Consider the following 18,965-nt stretch of genomic DNA (forward strand, 5'->3'; position numbering starts at 1 on the left):
TACTCCCCAAATGACTGCAACAGCCAGGCTGGGCCAAACTCCACCTGGGGTCCCACACCTATGGTAGGGGCTGGAGAGCCAGGGCCACCACACGCTGCCTTCCCAGGTGCATTAGCAGGAAGCTATGTTGGAAACGGGGCAGCTGAGTGGGACCCATCCTCTGCCGTGGGATGCCGGTGCTGTAAGCAGCAGCTTAGCCGGCTGTGCACACGCCAGCCTCTACTGGTATTTTCTTTGCCAAGTCGTCTGATGATGACCAGGGTGGAGCAGGTCTCTCTTTGATATAATGACTTCATGTTTTTGGGTACATATAATCCAAGCAGTGGAATTAAGGATCAGAGAAGAAATACACGAAATTGAAACTTAAAAAAATGCAAAAGATCTCCAAAACAAAAAGCTGTTTTTTAAATATAAACAAACTAGACAATTCTTCAGCCAGACTAACAAAAAAAAAAAAAAAAAAAGAGAGAGAGAGAGAGAGAGAGAGAAACCTCAAATAAAGTTAGAGAGCTAAAGAATCACAACTGAACCACAGAAATACAAAGGATCATAAGAAACGACCATGAACCTTTAGCTAACAGACCGGCAAATTTTGAAGAAATGGATATGTTCCTGAATAGATATAGTTTACCAAGATTAAAACAAGAAGAAGATGGCCGGCGCTGCGGCTCACTAGGCTAATCCTCTGCCTAGCGGCGCCGGCACACTGGGTTCTAGTCCCGGTTGGGGCGCCGGATTCTGTCCCGGTTGCCCCTCTTCCAGGCCAGCTCTCTGCTGTGGCCAGGGAGTGCAGTGGAGGATGGCCCAAGTGCTTGGGCCCTGCACCCCATGGGAGACCAGGAGAAGGACCTGGCTCCTGCCATCGGATCAGCGCGATGCGCCGGCCGCAGCACGCTGGCCGCGGCGGCCATTGGAGGGTGAACCAACGGCAAAGGAAGACCTTTCTCTCTGTCTCTCTCTCTCACTGTCTAACTCTGCCTGTCAAAAAAAAAAAAAAAAAAAAAAAAAAAAAAAAAAAAAAAAACAACCAAGAAGAAGGGCCAGCCCTGTGGTGTAGTGGGTAAAGCCACCTCTTTGCAGTGCCGCCATCCCATGTGGGCACCGGTTCAAGTCCCAGCTCTCCACTTCCTATCCAGCTCTCTGCTGTGGCCTGGGAAAGCAGTGGAAGATGGCCCAAGCCCTTGGGCCCCTGCTCCCACGTGGGAGACCCGAAGGAAGCTCCTGGCTCCTGGCTTCAGATCGGCACAGCTCAGGCCATTGTGGCCAACTGGGGAGTGAACCAGCAGATGGAAGACCTGTCTCTCTCTACCTCTCTTTCTGTCTCTCTGTAACTATGACTTTCAAATAAATAAATAAATCTTTTTAAAAAAACCAAAAACAAGAAGATGCAGAAGATCTGAACAGGCCAATAACAAGTAAAGAGATTGAAACAGTAATTAAAAGTCTTCCATGATTGAAAAGTCTGGGACCTGATGACTTTACAATAAAATTCTACAAAATGTTTAAAGAAAAACTAAGTTCAGTATTTCTCAAACTAATTAAAAAATTAAAAAGATGGGACTCTGCCAAACTTTCCTTGAGGCTACCATTACTTTGCCACCAAAACCAAAGACACAGCCTAAAAAGGAAGCCGGAGACCTGTATTCCTGACGAATGCAGATGCAAAGTCCTCAAGAAAATATTTAGCAAGCCAAATCTAACCGAACATCAAAAAGATCATACACCGTGAGCAAGTGAGATTCGTCTCTGGGGTACAAGGATGGCTCAACATTTGCAAATTAATTAATGTGATGCATCATCAACAAAAGGCAAAACAAATACCGTACGGACATCTCCACAGCATTTGCTAAGAAAAGCATTTGATAAGATTCAGCATCCCTTCAAGACGAAAACTCACCGCAAATTAGGAATAGAAGAAATGCACCTGGGGCTGGCGCTGTGGCGTAGTGGGTTAAAGCCCTGGCCTGAAGTGCCGGTTCTAGTCCCGGCTGCTTGTCTTCTGATCCAGCTCTCTGCTATGGCCTGGGAAAGCAGTGGAAGATGGCCCAAGTCCTTGGGCCCCTGCACCCATGTGGGAGACCTGGAAGAAGCTCCTGGCTCCTGTTTTCAGATCGGTACAGCTCCGGCCGTTGCGGCCATCCAGGGAGTGAACCAGCTGATGGAAGACCTCTCTCTGTCTCTGCCTCTCTCTGTAACTCTATCTTTCAAATAAATAAAATAAATCTTTAAAAAAAAGAAGAAACACACCTCAAAATAATAAAGACCAGATATGACAGACCCCCAGATCTGGAACAAGCCAGGAATGTCCACTTTTTTTTTTTTTTTAAGATTTATTTATTTTACTTGAAAGTCAGAGTTACAGAGAGGCAGAGAGAGAGAGAGAGAGAGAGAGAGAGAGAGGTCTTCCATCCACTGGTTCATCCCCAGAAGGCTGCAATGGCTGGAGCTGCGCTGATCCAAAGCCAGGAGCCAGGAGCTTCTTTCAGGTCTCCCACGTGGGTGCAGGGACCCAAGGACTTGGGCCATCTTCCACTGCTTTCCCAGGCCATAGCAGAGAGCTGGATGGGAAGAGGAGCAGCCGGGACCAGAACTGGTGCCCATATGGGATGCCGGCACTGCAGACAGTGGGTTTACCCGCCTCACCACTGCGCCGGCCCCTGGAATGTGCACTTTTGCTACTCTTACTTACTATAGTATTGGAAGTATTAGCAAGAGCAGTTATGGAAGAAACAAAGGGCACAGGGAGAGGCAAGGAGGAAGTAAGAGCCCTGCTCAGAATCACTGAGCACCGCGAATGCTCTGAGATCGCCCCCTACTGCGAGCTCAGGAGTCGACCAGCTATCGTCTTACGGATTCCGGCAGAGGAATAGGACTCCTGGGCCAGAGATTCGCTCCCTGTCGCTCACTGCCGTCTCTGCAGTGCGTGGAGCAACTGCCTGGCCCGCGGAACCCCCAGTCGGTGTCTACAAAGGAGCGAATGAGAAAACACGGGCTCCTGGAGGGGCCGACTTGATCCAGCCCCTTCTCCCCTGTGCGCCGTGTCCGAGAGGAGGCCGTCGGCCCAGCTCAGTGGCCCAAATCCGATGCCAAGAGGCGCAGTCGACCCTTCTGTAATGGAGAGCAGCACTGTGTGGGGATGGCTCCTCCATCTCCCGACTCCTGTCGATTTTCTGTGGTTGCTGTGGAGACAGAGGAAGGAGCCGGGGCCAGGCAGCCTCTGGAAAGCCGGAGAGAACTAGGAGCTCGGTTCTCCCGTGGGAGCTCTGGGAGGACCCAGCCCTGCCGACCCCTCCATGCGGGCCTGCTGCTCCCTAGCTCAGATGTCTGGCCTCCAGGACCATAAAGCTGGGCTGTTGGAGGCCCCCAGTGTGTGATATCTCATTACCATGGCAACAGCAGGCGGACACACCTGGCGGGAGCCTCCCCAGCTGCACTCCTGAGCTTTGCAGGGAAATGGAGCCGTGAGCACTTCCCTGCCCGCGCCTGTCACTCAGCATCCAACTCCCCTCCCAGCTCATCCCACAGGCAGGGATAGCCATGTGGCCCTGCTGCTGCTATGGGGGCTTTTCCTTTTTCCACTTCCTTTTAGTAGTCTTCAACATATATGTATTGAACTCCCAGTGGGAGTTGGAACTTAATGAAGAGGAGAAAAAAATGCAGATGAAGCCAGGAGCTTCTTCTGGGTCTCCCACGCAGGTGCAGGGACCCAAGGACTTGGGCCATCTTCCACTGCTTTCCCAGGCCAGAGCAGAGAGCTGGATCAGAAGTGGAGCAGCCGGGACTTGAACCGGTGCCCATATGGGATGCTGGCACTGCTGCGCCACAGCACTGGCCCCAGGGACATTTTCTAAGGAAAAAAATAAAAGCATAGGAAACAACCAAGACAATAATAAAATAAAATTACTGGAAGCCAGCGTGGAGAGCAGCCCAGGCAATTAAAAATCTTCTGAAGAGCAGATCAGTCATTTCTGCCACTGCAGTTCCAATCATGTTGGAAATTGCATTGTCCCGAACGGCCGCGATGGGAAATCTCTCTGCGTACTTTGAACGCCTTTGGTATGAGTGAGTGTCTTGGAAAAACGAGTTTCACTTCTGGTTTTTCTTGTGGAGGGGGAGATGGACTATTTTTTCCTACTCTGGAGCAGTGTGTTATTTTTACCAGGCTCCCTTGCGTGACACTTTGGAGCAGACAACATCCACGTGGTGAACGGACACACGGTTCTGCAGGAAATTTGAAACCCTGGGGGACAGTCCCCTGGACCGGCTGGAAGGTGGGGGCTGCAGCTTTGCCCAGGGAAGTGGACGCTGGGAGATGAATGGGCAGTCCTCCGAAACACCCAATAGTTCCTGCTAGAGCGGGCAGGCCCACATGGGCACGTCTGAGCTGGGAATGTGGACCAAGCTCTCGCCCTTAGGGTGGCCAAACTTTCCCGCCAAGACCTGCTGTCGGTTCACTCTGGGACCTCAGGCAGCCGGCTTCCGGTGCGATTACGCTGCCGTGGCTGCCGCACGCAGATTCCGGGGCTCTCGCTCTGCCTCGCGGTTCCTGGAGTCCTTCACGGACCCGGCAGGCAGATGACCTCTGAAAGCTGCTGTGCTTGGATTCTGGCCCTTGTCACTGTGCACCTGTGGTTTCTTGTGGGACGACAACCGCACTGCTGGACATAGCCGACCCCAGACACCTGTTATCCCAAGATGAACTTGTCCCTCTCTTCCTTGAGGGTTGCTGTGCCCTCCGCCTGCCCCAGCCTCAAGGGTAGGAAGAAGTGGCATGTTCTCGTTCACACGTCAGGTTTCCGAGATCTCGAGGTGCTTGGGAGAAACCCTCAAATTCACTGTGCTTCCCTAGTGTTTTTCTTTACTGGTTATTTATTTATTTGTAAGGCAGCAGCAGCAGGGAGAGAGAGAGAGACAGAGAGAGAGACAGAGAGAGAGACAGAGAAAGACAGAAAGACAGAGAGAGAGAGACAGAGAGACAGACAGACACACAGAGAGAGAGAGAGAGAGAGAGGGATTTTCGATCCCCCAGTTCACACCCCAAATGGCCCCAACAGCTGGGCCTGGGCCAGGTTGAAGCCAGGAGCCAGGAGTTCCATCTGAGTCTCCCATGGGTTTGGCAGGGGCCCAAGCTGCAGGCAGTGGCTTAACCTGCTGCGCCACAGCACCACCCACCCCTGCAATTCTCTTGAGGCCCACGTATCAGTGAGAATTGAGCCAGCAGTTAAGCGGGATTTGCAGAGGTTTCTAGAAACTTCAAGAATTCTTCCCAAGCCAGGACTCTGCTCCCAAGGTCTCGTCTGTGAAGCGCTCGCCCATTCTTGGGCAGATGCCACACTTGGGGGGGGTCTCCATGGGCAGTCCTGGGGGCCCCACATCCACTGCTGGCCCCTCGGCGTGAGGGGTTCCTGAGTACAGAGCCTGCCACCCTGCCTGCTGCGGCCGAGGGGGGCCACCTTCTCGCTGGGGGGCCCGCGGCAGAGGCGGCCAGCTCCTGGACGGCGCCCACGAGGAGGTGTCTCAGGCTGTGCTGGCCACCCGGGCAGTTCCTTAGTGCTTCCCGTAGAGTGTGAGGTCAGCTGTGGGCGATATGCAAACGAGTGGGTGTGGCTGTGTTCCAAGAAGACTTCTGCTACAGAAGCAAGCGGTGGGCCCGCCTGGGCCCGCAGGCCGCAGTCTGCGGGAGCTCTGTTCTCACAACGAATGAGGCAGAGCACGAATGAGTCTCGGGATCCCGGCTAATAAAGGCACAGTTAAAGCAGACGGAGGTAAGGACGGAACAGGGCGCAGACGCAGGAGATGCCTGTGCCACACACACGAGGGGGGGTCCCTGACCTGGTGCAAGTGGGTGCTTACGTTGGGTGAAAACCCTGGGGTGGGGCAGAGCAGGTCTGGGGCCGCCTGGGCTATGACAGTGCTTAACGTAGGCTCTGAGGGGCCGGCGCCACGGCTCACTAGGCTAATCCTCTGCCTTGCGGCGCCGGCATACGGGGTTCTAGTCCCGGTCGGGGCGCCAGATTCTGTCCTGGTTGCCCCTCTTCCAGGCCAGCTCTCTGCTGTGGCCAGGGAGTGCAGTGGAGGATGGCCCAAGTGCTTGGGCCCTGCACCCGCATGGGAGACCAGGATAAGTACCTGGCTCCTGCCTTCGGATCAGTGCGGTGCGCCGGCCGCAGCGCGCAGGCCGTGGCGGCCACTGGAGGGCGAACCAACAGCAAAGGAAGACCTTTCTCTCTGTCTCTCTCTCTCTCTCACTGTCCACTCTGCCTGTCAAAAAAAAAAAAAAAAAAAAAAAAAAAAAAAAAAAAAAGTAGGCTCTGAGGGTCAAGGTGTGGTTCCAGGAGGCCAAAGCCAGAAGGGAGTTCAGGCCAAACTGACACTGCACGTGCAATGGCCCTGCGACACGGTGTAGCCGCCATGGGTGGGGTGGGGCCGCACTTGAGGTGTCACTGCCTAAATCAGTGGCAGAGGGGCCCGGAAGGCAGGCAAGGATGGAGTCCGAACGGCCCCCTCCTCACGCTGAGGAAGCTGGACGCTGTCCTGCAGGGGTCACAAAGCCACTGTGGAGTTTTAAGCAGGTGACGGTTGTGACGGGTCCTGCGGGGTGGGGAGAAGGGGAGCTTGGGGGCGGGGCTCCCTCGTGACACCTGGGAGCCTAGGATGCCCGGGTGGGCTCCGAGCTCTCTGCAGGGTTGGACCTGGGCTCCAGCTTGTGGTTCCTTATCGCGCCTCAAGCTGAGCCGTTACGTCTCTGTGACCTTGGGGACAGCTGGAGGACCCTCACTTGCGAGCACCTTGTCTTTTTCAACTGGACAATGAAGGCCCCGGTGCCCCTGTGGCCAGGCCACACCACCTTCGGCTGACTCAGGCAGGGGCCCAGGTGTAGGGTCCTCAGCCAGGGCCCTGGCTGTCGGGGGGTCCTCATCCCAGCAGCTCCTGGGAGCCAAGTGAGGCTTTCCCATGGAAGCAGCCATTTGCCTTGGACAGAGCCTTGGCTCCTGCCCGGAGACTGCCCCAGCCGTGGTTTCAGACCTGCCGGCCCCTCAGTGGTGTGCACGGACCCTGGACATCACTTGTGTTCTCCCTTTACTTCCCCACTGTTAATATCTGTTTAAGGCTACGGCACTGTCATGTGTTTATATGGCATGATAATATATGTGCGCACACACACACACACATGAAACAGAACCCACGTTCTGTATACACATACGCTACCCGCGTGAGGGGTCTTCAAAAATCCATAGAAAATGCGATATGAAAAAACTATGCATGGATTTCAGATTTTTTTTGGTGCTAAAATAAGCTTATCTTTTAAAAATTTATTTATTTGAGAGGCAGAGAGAGAGTTTCCATCCACAGGCTCACTTCACAAATGCCCATAACGGCCAGGGCTGGGCGGGGCTGGGCTGGGCCAGGGCCAGAGCTGGGAACAATTGCAAGTCTCCCACCCGGGTGGTGAGAACCCAGTCGCCTGGGGCATCACTGCTGTCTCCCAGGGCCAGTCCGGGCAGGAAGCTGGAGGCAGGAACAGGAGCAGGTGCTCCGATCTGTGATGGGGATGTCTTTTTTTTTTTTTTTTTTTTTTAAGATTTATTTATTTATTTGAAAGTCAGAGTTACACAGAGAGAGGAGAGGGAGAGGGTGGGTGGTCTTCCATCTGCTGGCCCACTCCCCAGTTGCCGAAGGACTAGAGCTGCACCGATCTGAAGATAGGAGCTTCCTCTGGGTCTCCCATGCGGGTGCAGGGCCCAAGGATGTGGGCCATCTTCTACTGCTTTCCCAGGCCACAGCAGAGAGCTGGACTGGAAGCGGAGCAGACGGGCCTTGAACCGGCACCCATTTGGGACGCCGGCGCTTCAGGTCAGGGCATTAGCCCACTGCGCCACAGCGCCGGCCCCGAGATGCAGATGGACTAATTGCTAGGCCATGTGCCTGCTCCTAAACCTACCTTTCAATTCCAGTTCCCACCAACTTCCCCTTCTCTAACTCTCAGGTTCCGTTTCTCTGGCCGAATTCTGACTGACACACTTAAGGCGACACGGAGGTTTAACCATGATGATGCATTTTATTAACCTAGAGAAAGCGTAACAGGAGGTTCTCCACTGCGAAGGGAGAAGATAAGCAGCTTCGCACGCGGGAAGTAGATGCCTTCTTGGCTCTTCTGCCTGTGTCCTGGGGGTCACGGAGAAACACGGAGGGGCAGGTGAGGCGCTGGTGAAGACAGCGACGGCCGGCCCAGAGCTGACTTTGATTTCCGGCCCCAGCTCCGTCTGTGCCTGACCCTGGTGGGAGGGGGGAGGGGAGGTGGCAGAGGTGGTGGCTCAAGTCGCTGGGTTTCTGCCACCCAAGTGGGAAACCTGCGTTGAATTCTCCGTTCCTGGTTTAGGCCCCTTGGCCACTGCAGGCATTTGAGAGTGAAGCAGGGCTGGGGGTGAAATTTCTCTCTCTCCCTCTCTCTCTCTCTCTCTCTCTCTCTCTCTATATATATATATATATATGTCTGTGTGTGTATGTATGTATATATATGTATATACACACATATAGCTCTCATAAATTTCTCTCTCTATATATATATATGTATGTCTGTGTGTGTATGTATATATATGTATATAAATGTATACACACACTTATATCTCTCATAAATTTCTCTCTGTCTCTCTGTATATATATATATGTCTCTGTGTGTGTATGTATGTATTATATATGTATACACACATATATCTCTCATAAATAAATAAACACAAATTTTAAGAAAGGAAACACAGATTGCTGTCAGCCCAAGTCCCTGGAGCTGTGTGGACGCCCCGCCCCCGCCCCGGCTGGGTCCGTGCAGGTCATGGCGAGGAGCCCGTCAGGATTCCTCGTGCTGAGTCAAGAAGATCCAAGGCCGGCCGGCGTGCACCTCATTCCCGCCCTGCAGGCCAGGCTGCTCCTGGTCGCACATTCGCCAGGGGGCATTTGTGGGAAAATCCAGAGATGCACGCAGGCCTTATTCACCCTTGGTAATGACTGAGTCATCTCGCTAGACGGCAGGGCCCGGCTGGCTGGGGAGGTGACTTCACCGGCTCAGGAGAGAGTTGTTAACCATGTAGAGTCTGGATCTTACTGAGAGTGACCCAGGGACTTTCAGACAAGGCACCAGGCAGGGGGCAGCACAGGCCACTGGGGCCGTGTGGAGCAGCTTCAACATGGCCCAAGGGGCTCTCTGGTCTCTCACATGCAGAACCCAGTGTGCAGTTTGGCCAAAGCGGCAGTGGGCTGGGAGTGTGGCCACAGGACACAGAAGACAGATTGCCTGGTGCCTGCCATCTTGGTAAGTCAGATGTTTTGCAATGGAAGAGATCCTGGGGACCCGGGCCCGGGGTGTGGTCACTGGGAGAAGGGGCATTTGGGAGTGTCAGTTGCTATTTTGTGACGTAGAGCTCCAAATACGAAGCAGAAGGGGAGATTAGTCCAGGCTGTTGGGCTGCAGCCAAGGGCTGGATCCAACGAGGGCCATGTCAACTGTGCGGAGTTAACAACTGCACCTCCACTCTTGGGTGCCACCAGAAGTCGGGCTTGGTTTCTCCTCTCCAGCCCCGCTTGCTGTTTAAGGCCAAAGGTTGAAGAAATATGTGAAATGACACCGAGAGGAGGAGACCCACCCTAAACCACGGAGGATTCCAATGGCCGCACACGTGTTTCAGGCGCCAACCTCTGACTCGGGAACTGGATTTAGCAGATAAAACCACAGGATGCCTGAAACAAATGGTGCAGACAGCCACATTCCCACACGCAAATGAACGGAGACGAAGGTTGGACACCTTCCTTACGCCGTATCCCCAAACTGATCATAGATCTAAAGGTAGGAGGGGAAACCAGAAAACTCTCGGAAGGAAACGTGGGAGTAAGTCTTTGTAGTTTTACGTTATGCAAAGTCTTCTTAGATATGACATCAAAAGCATAAGCAACAGCAACAACATGGCTAAGTTGGGCTTTTTGAAAATGAAAAGTGTTGTGTTTGAAAGGTACCACTGGCACCGACACTGTAGTGTAGTGCCACAGTGGGTTCTGTCACCACCTGGGACACCGACGTCTGACATCCGAGTCCCAGCTGCTCTGCTCCTGATCCAGCTCCCTGTTGGTGATCCTGGAAGGTGGCACAGATGGCTAGCACAGCTGGTCCCCTGCCACCCACATCGGAGACCAGGCTGGGTGCCCGGCTCCTGGCTGCAGCTTGGGCCAGCCCTGGCCAGTGCAGCCATTTGGAAGATCTCTCTCCCTCCTCTGTGACTCTGCCTGTCAAATAGATAAACAAACAAATAAATATGAAATGAAAACAAAGAATGTCATCAAGAAAGTGCAAATATGACCTACAAATGAGAGAGGATATTCGCAACTCATATATCTGATAAAAAGATACAGAGAACTCCTACAAATCAACACTTCACACATCAACAACTCAATGCAAAATTTGCAAGGGGTCCCCATAGTTTTTTTTTTTTTTTTCAAAGGAGAGACACAAATGACGAGAAGGACGCGGAAAGACACTCATTAGTCATTAAGGAAATGCAAATGAAACCCAAGGAGAAAACGCCACTTCACACAGCACCAGCATGGCGATAATTAAACAGATCGGAAACACGTGTGGATAGTGAGGATGTGGAGAAACTGGAATCCTTGTGTATTTCTGGTGAAAATATTAAAAAACGAAACACCAGGGCAGCCGCCGTAGAGAACAGGTTGCAATTCCACACGTGCTCAGACAGAGTTACCGAGTGACTCAGCACTTCTCCCAGCTCCACATCCCAGAGAAATGAGAACAGACTCCTGTCTACACAGCTTGGGCACGGATGGGACAGCGTGCGATGCACACTGGCCAAAGGGTAGAAGCGACCCAAACGTCCATCGGCGGATGGTCGGGTAACTACGCTGCAGCCATACGCTGGAATAGCTGATGGCGCTACAGCACAGAGGAATCTTGGAGAAACTTGTGCTGAGCTGGGAAGCCAGGCATGAGGGGCCACATCTGTTGCCTCCATGTGCACAGCCTGTACATCTGGAGACGGAACTTACAATGGAGCTGCCGGGGGCTGGGGGTCTGGGTGGGCAAAGGGAGTGAGAAGTAACTGCTAAGGGGCAGGGGGCTCCTGTCGGTGGTGATGCGAACGTCCTACCACTGATTGTGTTGGTTGCAAAAGTTCACGAATTTACTAAAACCAGTGAATTTTGCACTTCCAGTGGGCATGTTATATGGTAGGTGAATTATAGCTCAGTAAAATTGTCAAAGATTACAGGATATACTTAGTGAAGTGTAAATTTCAGATCACCAATGACTATTTTTTTTAATTTCTTTATTTGACAGGTAGAATCACAGACAGTGAGAGAGAGAGAGACAGAGAGACAGAGAGACAGAGAGAAAGGTCTTCCTTCCGTTGGTTACTCCCCAAATGGCTGCTACGGCCGGTGCTGCGCCGATCCGAAGCCAGGAGCCAGGTGCTTCCTCCTGGTCTCCCATGTGGGCACAGGAGCCCAAGCACCTGGCCATCCTCCACTGCCTTCCTGGGCCACAGCAGAGAGCTGGACTGGAAGAGAAATGACTGGGACTAGAACCCGGTACCCATATGGGATGCCAGTGCCACAGGCGGAGGATTAACCAAGTGAACCATGGAGCTGGGCCCCCCAAAAACTAATTTTTATTAATTGGATAGGCATGTCTCTTGAAGCATTTGGGATGTCCTTCTCCTAAGAGAAGTATTCGTTGGTTTACCTGAAATGGAACTCCCACTGGGCGTCTGGTATTTAATTTGGCAACCGCAGGTCTCAGTGTGCTTGAGTCCCTGACAATACCTAGGAATCCTCTGAGCGCTGCCTGTCTTTCCACCCCTGTAGGCCACCTGAGGTCAGAGGGTCACTGGGTTCAGCTCACAGGTGCTGCTGTGGCCCTAGTTCTCCGAATGCCTCACCTGCAGCCCCCGCCCCCTGCCCCAGACACTTGGAGCCGGGGGAGGACCCATGGGTGGCGTGGGAAGGACTTGATTCTTCCCTGCCTGCTCTGTAAGCCGAGCTCTTCTTCCCTGTCCCTTTGCCCGGAACTAGGGCAGCCCCATGGCTCTCGTGGGCACGGTCAGAGCTTCAGAAATCCTCCAGGCGCCTCGTTGTCGTCCGAGACTCCGGGATTGATCAGTCAGTGTACTCGCTGAAGCGCCTCGCCTCGCCCGGAGCCTGCAGGTGGGGAAGGGAGGCGGCTCCTCGTCCCTCTAGGGCAGCTCCTCCTCCTCTGTCCCCGTAGGGCGGGGCCAGGGAGGGAGAAGACGAGAAGGAGCAGGACCAGCCGTGCGTCTCTGATCGCAGACTCTTTCTCGTGTCCTGCGCAAGTTCATGAGAACATGTGGATCCCAGACTGGCGATGTTTGCTTTATTCTTCACCGGGTAAATCCATCCCCAGTGAAGCTGTCGACCCTCGGCTCCTGTCCGCCTTGCTTCTCCTCACCCCAGAGCGTCACGTCACATCCGGGCTGCAGGAACACATGCCACTGTCGTCCTGCTCGCAGCCAGGGGTGTGTGAAGTGTCCAGTTGGAGGGCATAGGACTCTCCTTCCCCATGGTTCCTCCAGGGTCCTTTGTGTGGCCTGGTGGCCCTGCCTTGCTTGGAAGTTGTCTGTCTTTGGGGCTGGAGGTTCTAGGTCCTGTCCCTACTCAGTGCTGGGAGAACTTGGGTACACAACTGAGATGCACACACACACACACACACACGTGCAATGGGTGGAGCGGAGTGCTGTCGCCTGCTGTTTGTGTTGCACTGCTGTGTGCCACTCCAGTGGGTCCTGTCTGGCAAAGACAAACAGCAGCTTTTCTGGGACAATCGGTCGGTGGCTTGATGCTGTGCCGTGTGACCTGCTCCCCTTGAAGTGGCCGTGGCTCTGGAGGAGGGCACCCAGGTCCCTGTCCCAGCTGCTGAGGCCTTGGGCACCTTGCAGAGAATGGTTCTGAGGTTCCCTGGAATAGCCACCTCCTCACGTGGGTGCAGAGGGGTTGGAAGGAAGGCACAAAGTTTGCATCGCTCTTACCGAGAGCCAGGGAGCCAGCATCCTAGAGGATCGCACACAAACACGGGGCCAGCGCCCCAGATGGGGAGCAGGGGCAGGAGCCGAGGGAGAGGCAGGGATGCCCCAGGCACTGTCTGTCCCATTCACACTGGCCAAATGTGGAAGCCACCCCGGTGTCCCCTGACCGGTGACCGAGCCAGCGCCGGGTGGATAGCCACGGGACGGAGTGGGTATTCAACCTTAACAAGGACAGGGATCCAGACACAAGCCCCAGCGTGGCTGAGCCTCAAGGACACTGTGGGCAGTGTAAGGACAGTCACAGTGGGACCAGCTCCCTGAGGTCCCGAGGCAGGCACATCCACATGGGCAGTGGGACCCAGAGTGGGGGACTTGGGTAGGAGGCGACCCAGGCACTGGCAGAGAAACTGCATGGTTTCCTCGTTGGGGCTCAGAGGGGGCCAGGCCACCACAGACACCACAGGCCACCTGGACACTCCCCTAGCCTGGGCCCCCTGCTTCTCAGGGACTCTCCTTCCGCACTGTCCCCATCACTTGTCACAATAAACACAGCTCTCCGCTGAGCACCCCCGTTGACTGACTATTCAGTGACACCCTAAGCAGACGGACCCCTTGCGTCCGCTAACAACAGGCGGTAGGAAGGGGAGCCCCCGGTGCTGTTGGGGAGGAGTGAGCAATGCTGTTCAATGGCACAGCTTTCTGTTGGGGGTGATGAGAACGTTGTGGAGGTGGGGGGTGGTGATGGCTGTGATGGACGCGTATTAAAGTCATGAATCTATACAACTACAACGGTTCTCATGGGAAATTATATGCTACGCACAGCTTACCACAATGTAAGAAAAGCCTTAAGAGAAGTAAAAACTGTTCTAAAAGGGTTAAACAGAGATAAAAGAAAGTAAAAGAGAAAGATACTACAGGGCGCAAAGCCCCCACCCCACTGAGGGACCCTGAGCTCTTTGTCCAGATCTGCTGGCCGGCCCGGATCCTGGCTGCAGCCCGCAGGTGGCCCCCGCCCGGCCTCTGCTCTGCCTTGGAGCCGGGAAGCCCCAGTGCGTCTCTGTCCGGGGCCAAGGTGCTTATTGGCAGCAGAACCTCTGCCCTGGGGACCAGGGCCTGCCCAGCCCAGCACCGAGCTCTGAGCGAGAAACGAGGTGTGGGGTGGACCTGGGCCATCTGTGGGCGTCCCCCCACCTCTCCCCCAAGGCCTACCCAGCTGGGTTACCTGCTCCCTACTGCTGGCAGAGGCTCGGAGCTGGCTTTGTGTGCCATGGGTCCCTTCCAGCTGGACCCCTGCCACCCATATAGAAGAAGACCTGGAAGAAATTCCTGGCTCCTGGCTTCAGCCTGGCCCAGCTCCAGCCATTGCAGCCATTTAGGGAGTGAACCAGTGGATGGAAGCTCTCTCTCTCTGTCTCTGTCTCTCCCTCTTGCTCTCTGAACTGACTTTAAAATAAATAAATAGTTTATTAAAAAATAAAAGGAAAGCACTGCATTTTAGTGTCCTAATCGTTGAGTTAGCACAACTTAAACAGAGGGGAGTGGTTCAGAAATTCCTTCGTGACTTCGATAGCGTGGAATCGGAGACTTTATATCACCCTTCTATGGTTAAAAGATTAACTAGTTCTGGCATTTGGTCCGTCACCAAGTTGGACAACCCTGGATGAACCTTCTCTGGAATTAAGATGGCCTTCATTTCCTCTCTCCCCGGAAGGGCAGCTCGGCACCTGGGATCCTGTGCAACCTCGTCAGCCACGCCGTCTGTGGTCCAGAGCTCAGAGTCGCGGTCTCGTCTACACTGCCCATTGCTGAAGCCTTGAGCCACCGGTCCTTGAGGAGTTGGAGCCCCCTCCCCGGGCTCTCCTGGCTCCGGCTCCAGGCTGATGGAAGTCCTGGGCCAGCAGACAAGCTGCGGGGAGGCGGTCGGTAGAGCCTGTCTTGGGGGATTAAAGACCTGTCAGCCCTGCGGTGGGAGGCTGTTTGTTGAGATCTTGGGCAGAGTACACAAAGTCCGGCCCACCGCTAAGCCGGGAATGCTCGCATCACTTTGGTTCTGCGACAACACAAGGGTGAAACCCCAGGAGGCACCCCACACCTGACGTGTGTGCGACAATGCGCACAGGAAGGCTGGTGCGCGAGAGGACGCCCCCGGAGCTGTGGAGCCCCTCTTCCTACGTAAGGAGAAGTCAGAAGCTGGTGGTCTGAGCCACAGTGGTGGGCTTCTTCCCAGGATAGAGCACCATGGCTTTTGGAAAACGCCTTGAGATGGGCTTGGGGTGCGAAGTGGACTCCAAGAAGCTCGGTGCTAGGAGGCCTTACGCAACTCGCTGTGATGAGTTATTTTGTTGAGTCAAGAAGAGGAAGAGGAGAGAAGAGGAGGGGAGGAGAAGGTGTTGTGCGGTTGGGCCTGGGCAGGGACAGGAGCTGAACGGACTGTTAAGAACAGAAGGGCCTCTTCTGTAACAAGAGCCTGTTTATGCCTTCAGTCCTCGTCTTGTCGCTCTGTACAGCTGTCACTTCCAAAAACTCCAGTGCCGGCCGATTCTGGGGATAGAGTGTGCACACCTGTCCATGAGCACATGTGGGCTGACACGTGTATACATACCCGTGTGTGTTTGCACATGCACACACACGTGTGTGAATATTGACATCCATGCAAGTGCTGTGGCCACGTGTGCATGGCTCCCAGCGTGTGCATGCCCCTTCTTCCCTTCGCAGTCTAACCTTGGGGCCGGCCACGCATTTGCAACTGGAAAAGGAACCTCTTCCTTCCCTGTTTGTATTCCAGTGGACAGAAACCGGCTGCTAACATCGTGGCTCCTTGTTTGTTGCAGAGGCAGGACTGAGATCTCAGAAGCTGAAGGAAGGTCTGAGGCTGGAAGAGCAGACCCCGGGTAAGGGGGGAACTCAGGGCCGTCGGGGGTGGGGGTGGGAGAAACAACTGTGGCCCAGCAGGTTAAGCCTCTGCCTGCGGCACCAGCATCCCACATCCAGGCTGTTCCACTTCCGATCCAGCTCCCTGCTATGGCCTGGGAAAGCAGTGGAAGATGGCCCAAGTGCTCGGGCCCCTGCACCCATGTGGGAGACCTGGAAGGAGCTCCTGGCTCCTGCTGAATTGGAAATTAACAGGGATCCCAGAGTGCGTGTCCCCTAGGCGGCCATCCGAATAACCTGCTGCTTGCTTGCATCTGTCTCTGGTGTACTGACTGTCCATCATGCGGCAGCTCAGGCCTAGTGTTAACTGGTCACACGTCCAGCACACACACGTGTCCTTATGTGTCCTTGTGTGCACCTGTGTTTCTGGGCAAGGCGGGAGAAGCGGGCTGCGTTTTCCAGCAGAGTCGGCACAGACAAGGGCCGAGATGGGACAGCCTGGAGCGTGTTCCCCAGGGCCGTGGCCTTGGGGTGCATCGCAGGGGTTGAAATGACCGTTGACTGTCTTGCCTCCAGGGAATTGGGGGTTCAAACTCACTTCATTTGGGGCTGGGGCAAGGGAGAGCCCCTGGACATCTGGCTACAGTTTAACGGTGGGAATTTCTGGGAGTGGATTCGCCTCTGCCCCTGCGGATTTGGGGAAGTTACAGTGTTGCCACCACTCTCCAGCAAGGGCCGGGTTCACAGATTCTCACCCGCAATGCTTGCCTGCAGCAGACGCTGGGAGGAGATTGGCCAAGGACGTCGGCGAGTTACTCAAGGTGCAGGGTGTCACCCCGTGTCCCGCGGCAGGTGCCAGGCGGATGATTTCCAGTAGCTGTGTCTCAACACTTCCGGGAGTGTCTCCACCGAGGCTTACATGAGAACTTGGCAGTGAACGAGATCTGGGGGTGCAGTGTGCAGGCGCCTGCCACAGGTCGCGGCACAGCCGGCGTGCTTCCCGGAACATGGACGTCTCAGAAACGGGCCTGATGACACCCATTCCTACCACAAATTAGTTTTCCTTGGGTGTTATAGACCCAATGACCACAAGACGGTGCACCCAGTGGGGCTTGTCGTGGTGGGGGAGGTGAGGTCCTCTCTCAGGTGGTCTGTGCCTGTCCTCTCTTCCTCTCCTTATAAAGCCGCCAAGATTTGGCCATGGAGTCCACCATGATGGCCTTGTGGAATTCTCCTCGCTTCCCAAAGCCCCACCTCTCAGCCACAATTGGGTGAAGTCTCTCCCCTCTTCCTGCTTCGCAATGGGACTGACATTGCAACATGGGAACTCTACGGGGGGCACAACCAGCCCGTATCCCAGGGCAATGTGCTCCATTCTGTTTCCTGATTCAAATCCCAAACCAGCCTCACCAGCACGCTGAGAATGACACTTAAGCAGAGATCTGAGCTCCCGGGCCAGTCAAGTCGGCTGTGACATAAACCATCCCACCCGCAGAGCCGTCCCCTGGGGCCTCCGGCTGTTGCAGCCGCTGGGGACCTGTCTGTGTCGTGCACTGCCCTGTGTTGCAAATGGAAGTTTCCTCACACCCACCAGGACCCCAGACACACTGAAGACCTGCAGCAAAGGCGAAAGCACAAATCCCATAGAAGGAACTGTAGGATGAGAATAGCAGGTGCGGTGGCGGGGGGCTGCATGATGGGACCGCCCCGCCACAGAGTGCAACAGGGCTGAACTGGTAAGGCGTGTGCTTTTATGCCCCACATGAGGAGAGATTTCCATGGGACAGTGTTCTGCGAAACAGCAGGCAGAGAGTGGGGTCTGTGTCAGCCTCTGTGTCAAGGGGCAGTGGTGGTGAGGGTGGGCGCATTAGCTTGCGTTTCTTTAATGATTTTGGAAGATTTAAACCATCTATGCATGCTGGCGTTGTATGGAAGCAATGGATTGAGTCCCGGATGCTCCACTTCTGGTCCAGCTCCTTACTAATGCACCCGGGAAAGCCATGGAAGATGGCCCAAGTGCTGGGGCCCCTGAACCCATGTGAGAGACCCAGATGGAATCCAGGCTCCTGGTACTGGCCTGGCTCAGCATTGGCTGTTGCAGCCTTTTGGGGGGAAACAAACCAGCTGATGAAACATCCCCCAACCCCGTCTGCCTTTTAAATAAATACAACTTAAAAAAAAAAAAAAACAACAACACCTATTGATGAAGAGTGGGACGGTCTGGGCAGAGGGTAGGATTAACTAGAGCATGGGAGGGGGCTCAGGGGCTTCTCCCGTGTGCGCCTTCCGAGGCCTTTGGAAGGCAAGCGAATGCATCACGCCCCAACATTCAACATGTTGAAAATGAGGAGCATGGGGCCAGTGCTGTGGCTCACTTGGCTAATCCTCCGCCTGCGGCACCGGCATCCCGTGTGGGCGCTGGTTCTAGTCCCGGTTGCTCCTCTTCCAGGCCAGCTCTCTGCTGTGGCCTGGGAGGGCAGTGGAGGATGGCCCAAGTGCTTGGGCCCTGAACCCACATGGGAGACCAGGAGGAAGCACCTGGCTCCTGGCTGCTGGCTCCTGGCTTCGGATCGGCACAGCGCCAGCCTTAGTGGTCATTTGGGAAGTGAACCAACGGAAGGAAGACCTTTCTCTCTGTCTCTCTCTCACTGTCTATAACTCTACCTGTCAAATAAAAATAAATAAAGAAAGAAAGAAAGAAAGAAAGAAAGAAAGAAAGAAAGAAAGAAAGAAAGAAAAAGAAAACGAGGAGCAGAGTGAAAGCCAGATGGAAAGCAACCCTAATCCTTCCCACCGCCGCCCCTTCGCTATTCCAGACAGGGACTAGCCCTGGTGTAAGCGGAGGGTCTCACTTGCTGGAGTTCACGGCCCTTTGGTTTTAACAAATGTCAGACTTGGTAATGGCACAGCTGTGACACCTGCCGAAAGGCGCACACTGGGGTCCTCACTGCTCGGCTCAGCAGGGCCGGCATTCCCGGAGCCACGCGCCGTGTCTCCGGCTGGCTGTTCAGGACGGGAACGTGGAGAAGCAAGGGTTCAGCAGCGCTGGGCGGA

The 18,965-nt window shown here is 54.5% G+C and overlaps 1 long non-coding RNA gene across 2 annotated transcripts; it reads left to right on the plus strand.

The window, feature by feature from the left end:
- Positions 1-5,630: 5,630 nt before the first annotated feature.
- On the plus strand, positions 5,631-17,121 carry LOC138849225 (uncharacterized). 2 transcript variants are annotated; one of them, XR_011387680.1, is made up of 4 exons: positions 5,631-5,765; positions 9,218-9,307; positions 15,826-15,931; positions 16,686-17,121. It is a non-coding gene; the product is annotated as an uncharacterized lncRNA (long non-coding RNA). The 2 variants fall into 2 exon arrangements; XR_011387681.1 differs by lacking the exon at positions 5,631-5,765 and adding an exon at positions 7,731-8,197.
- The last annotated feature ends 1,844 nt before the right edge of the window (positions 17,122-18,965 follow it).

The sequence above is a fragment of the Oryctolagus cuniculus genome, chromosome 4 (assembly GCF_964237555.1).
Source record: "Oryctolagus cuniculus chromosome 4, mOryCun1.1, whole genome shotgun sequence".
NCBI lineage: Eukaryota > Metazoa > Chordata > Mammalia > Lagomorpha > Leporidae > Oryctolagus > Oryctolagus cuniculus.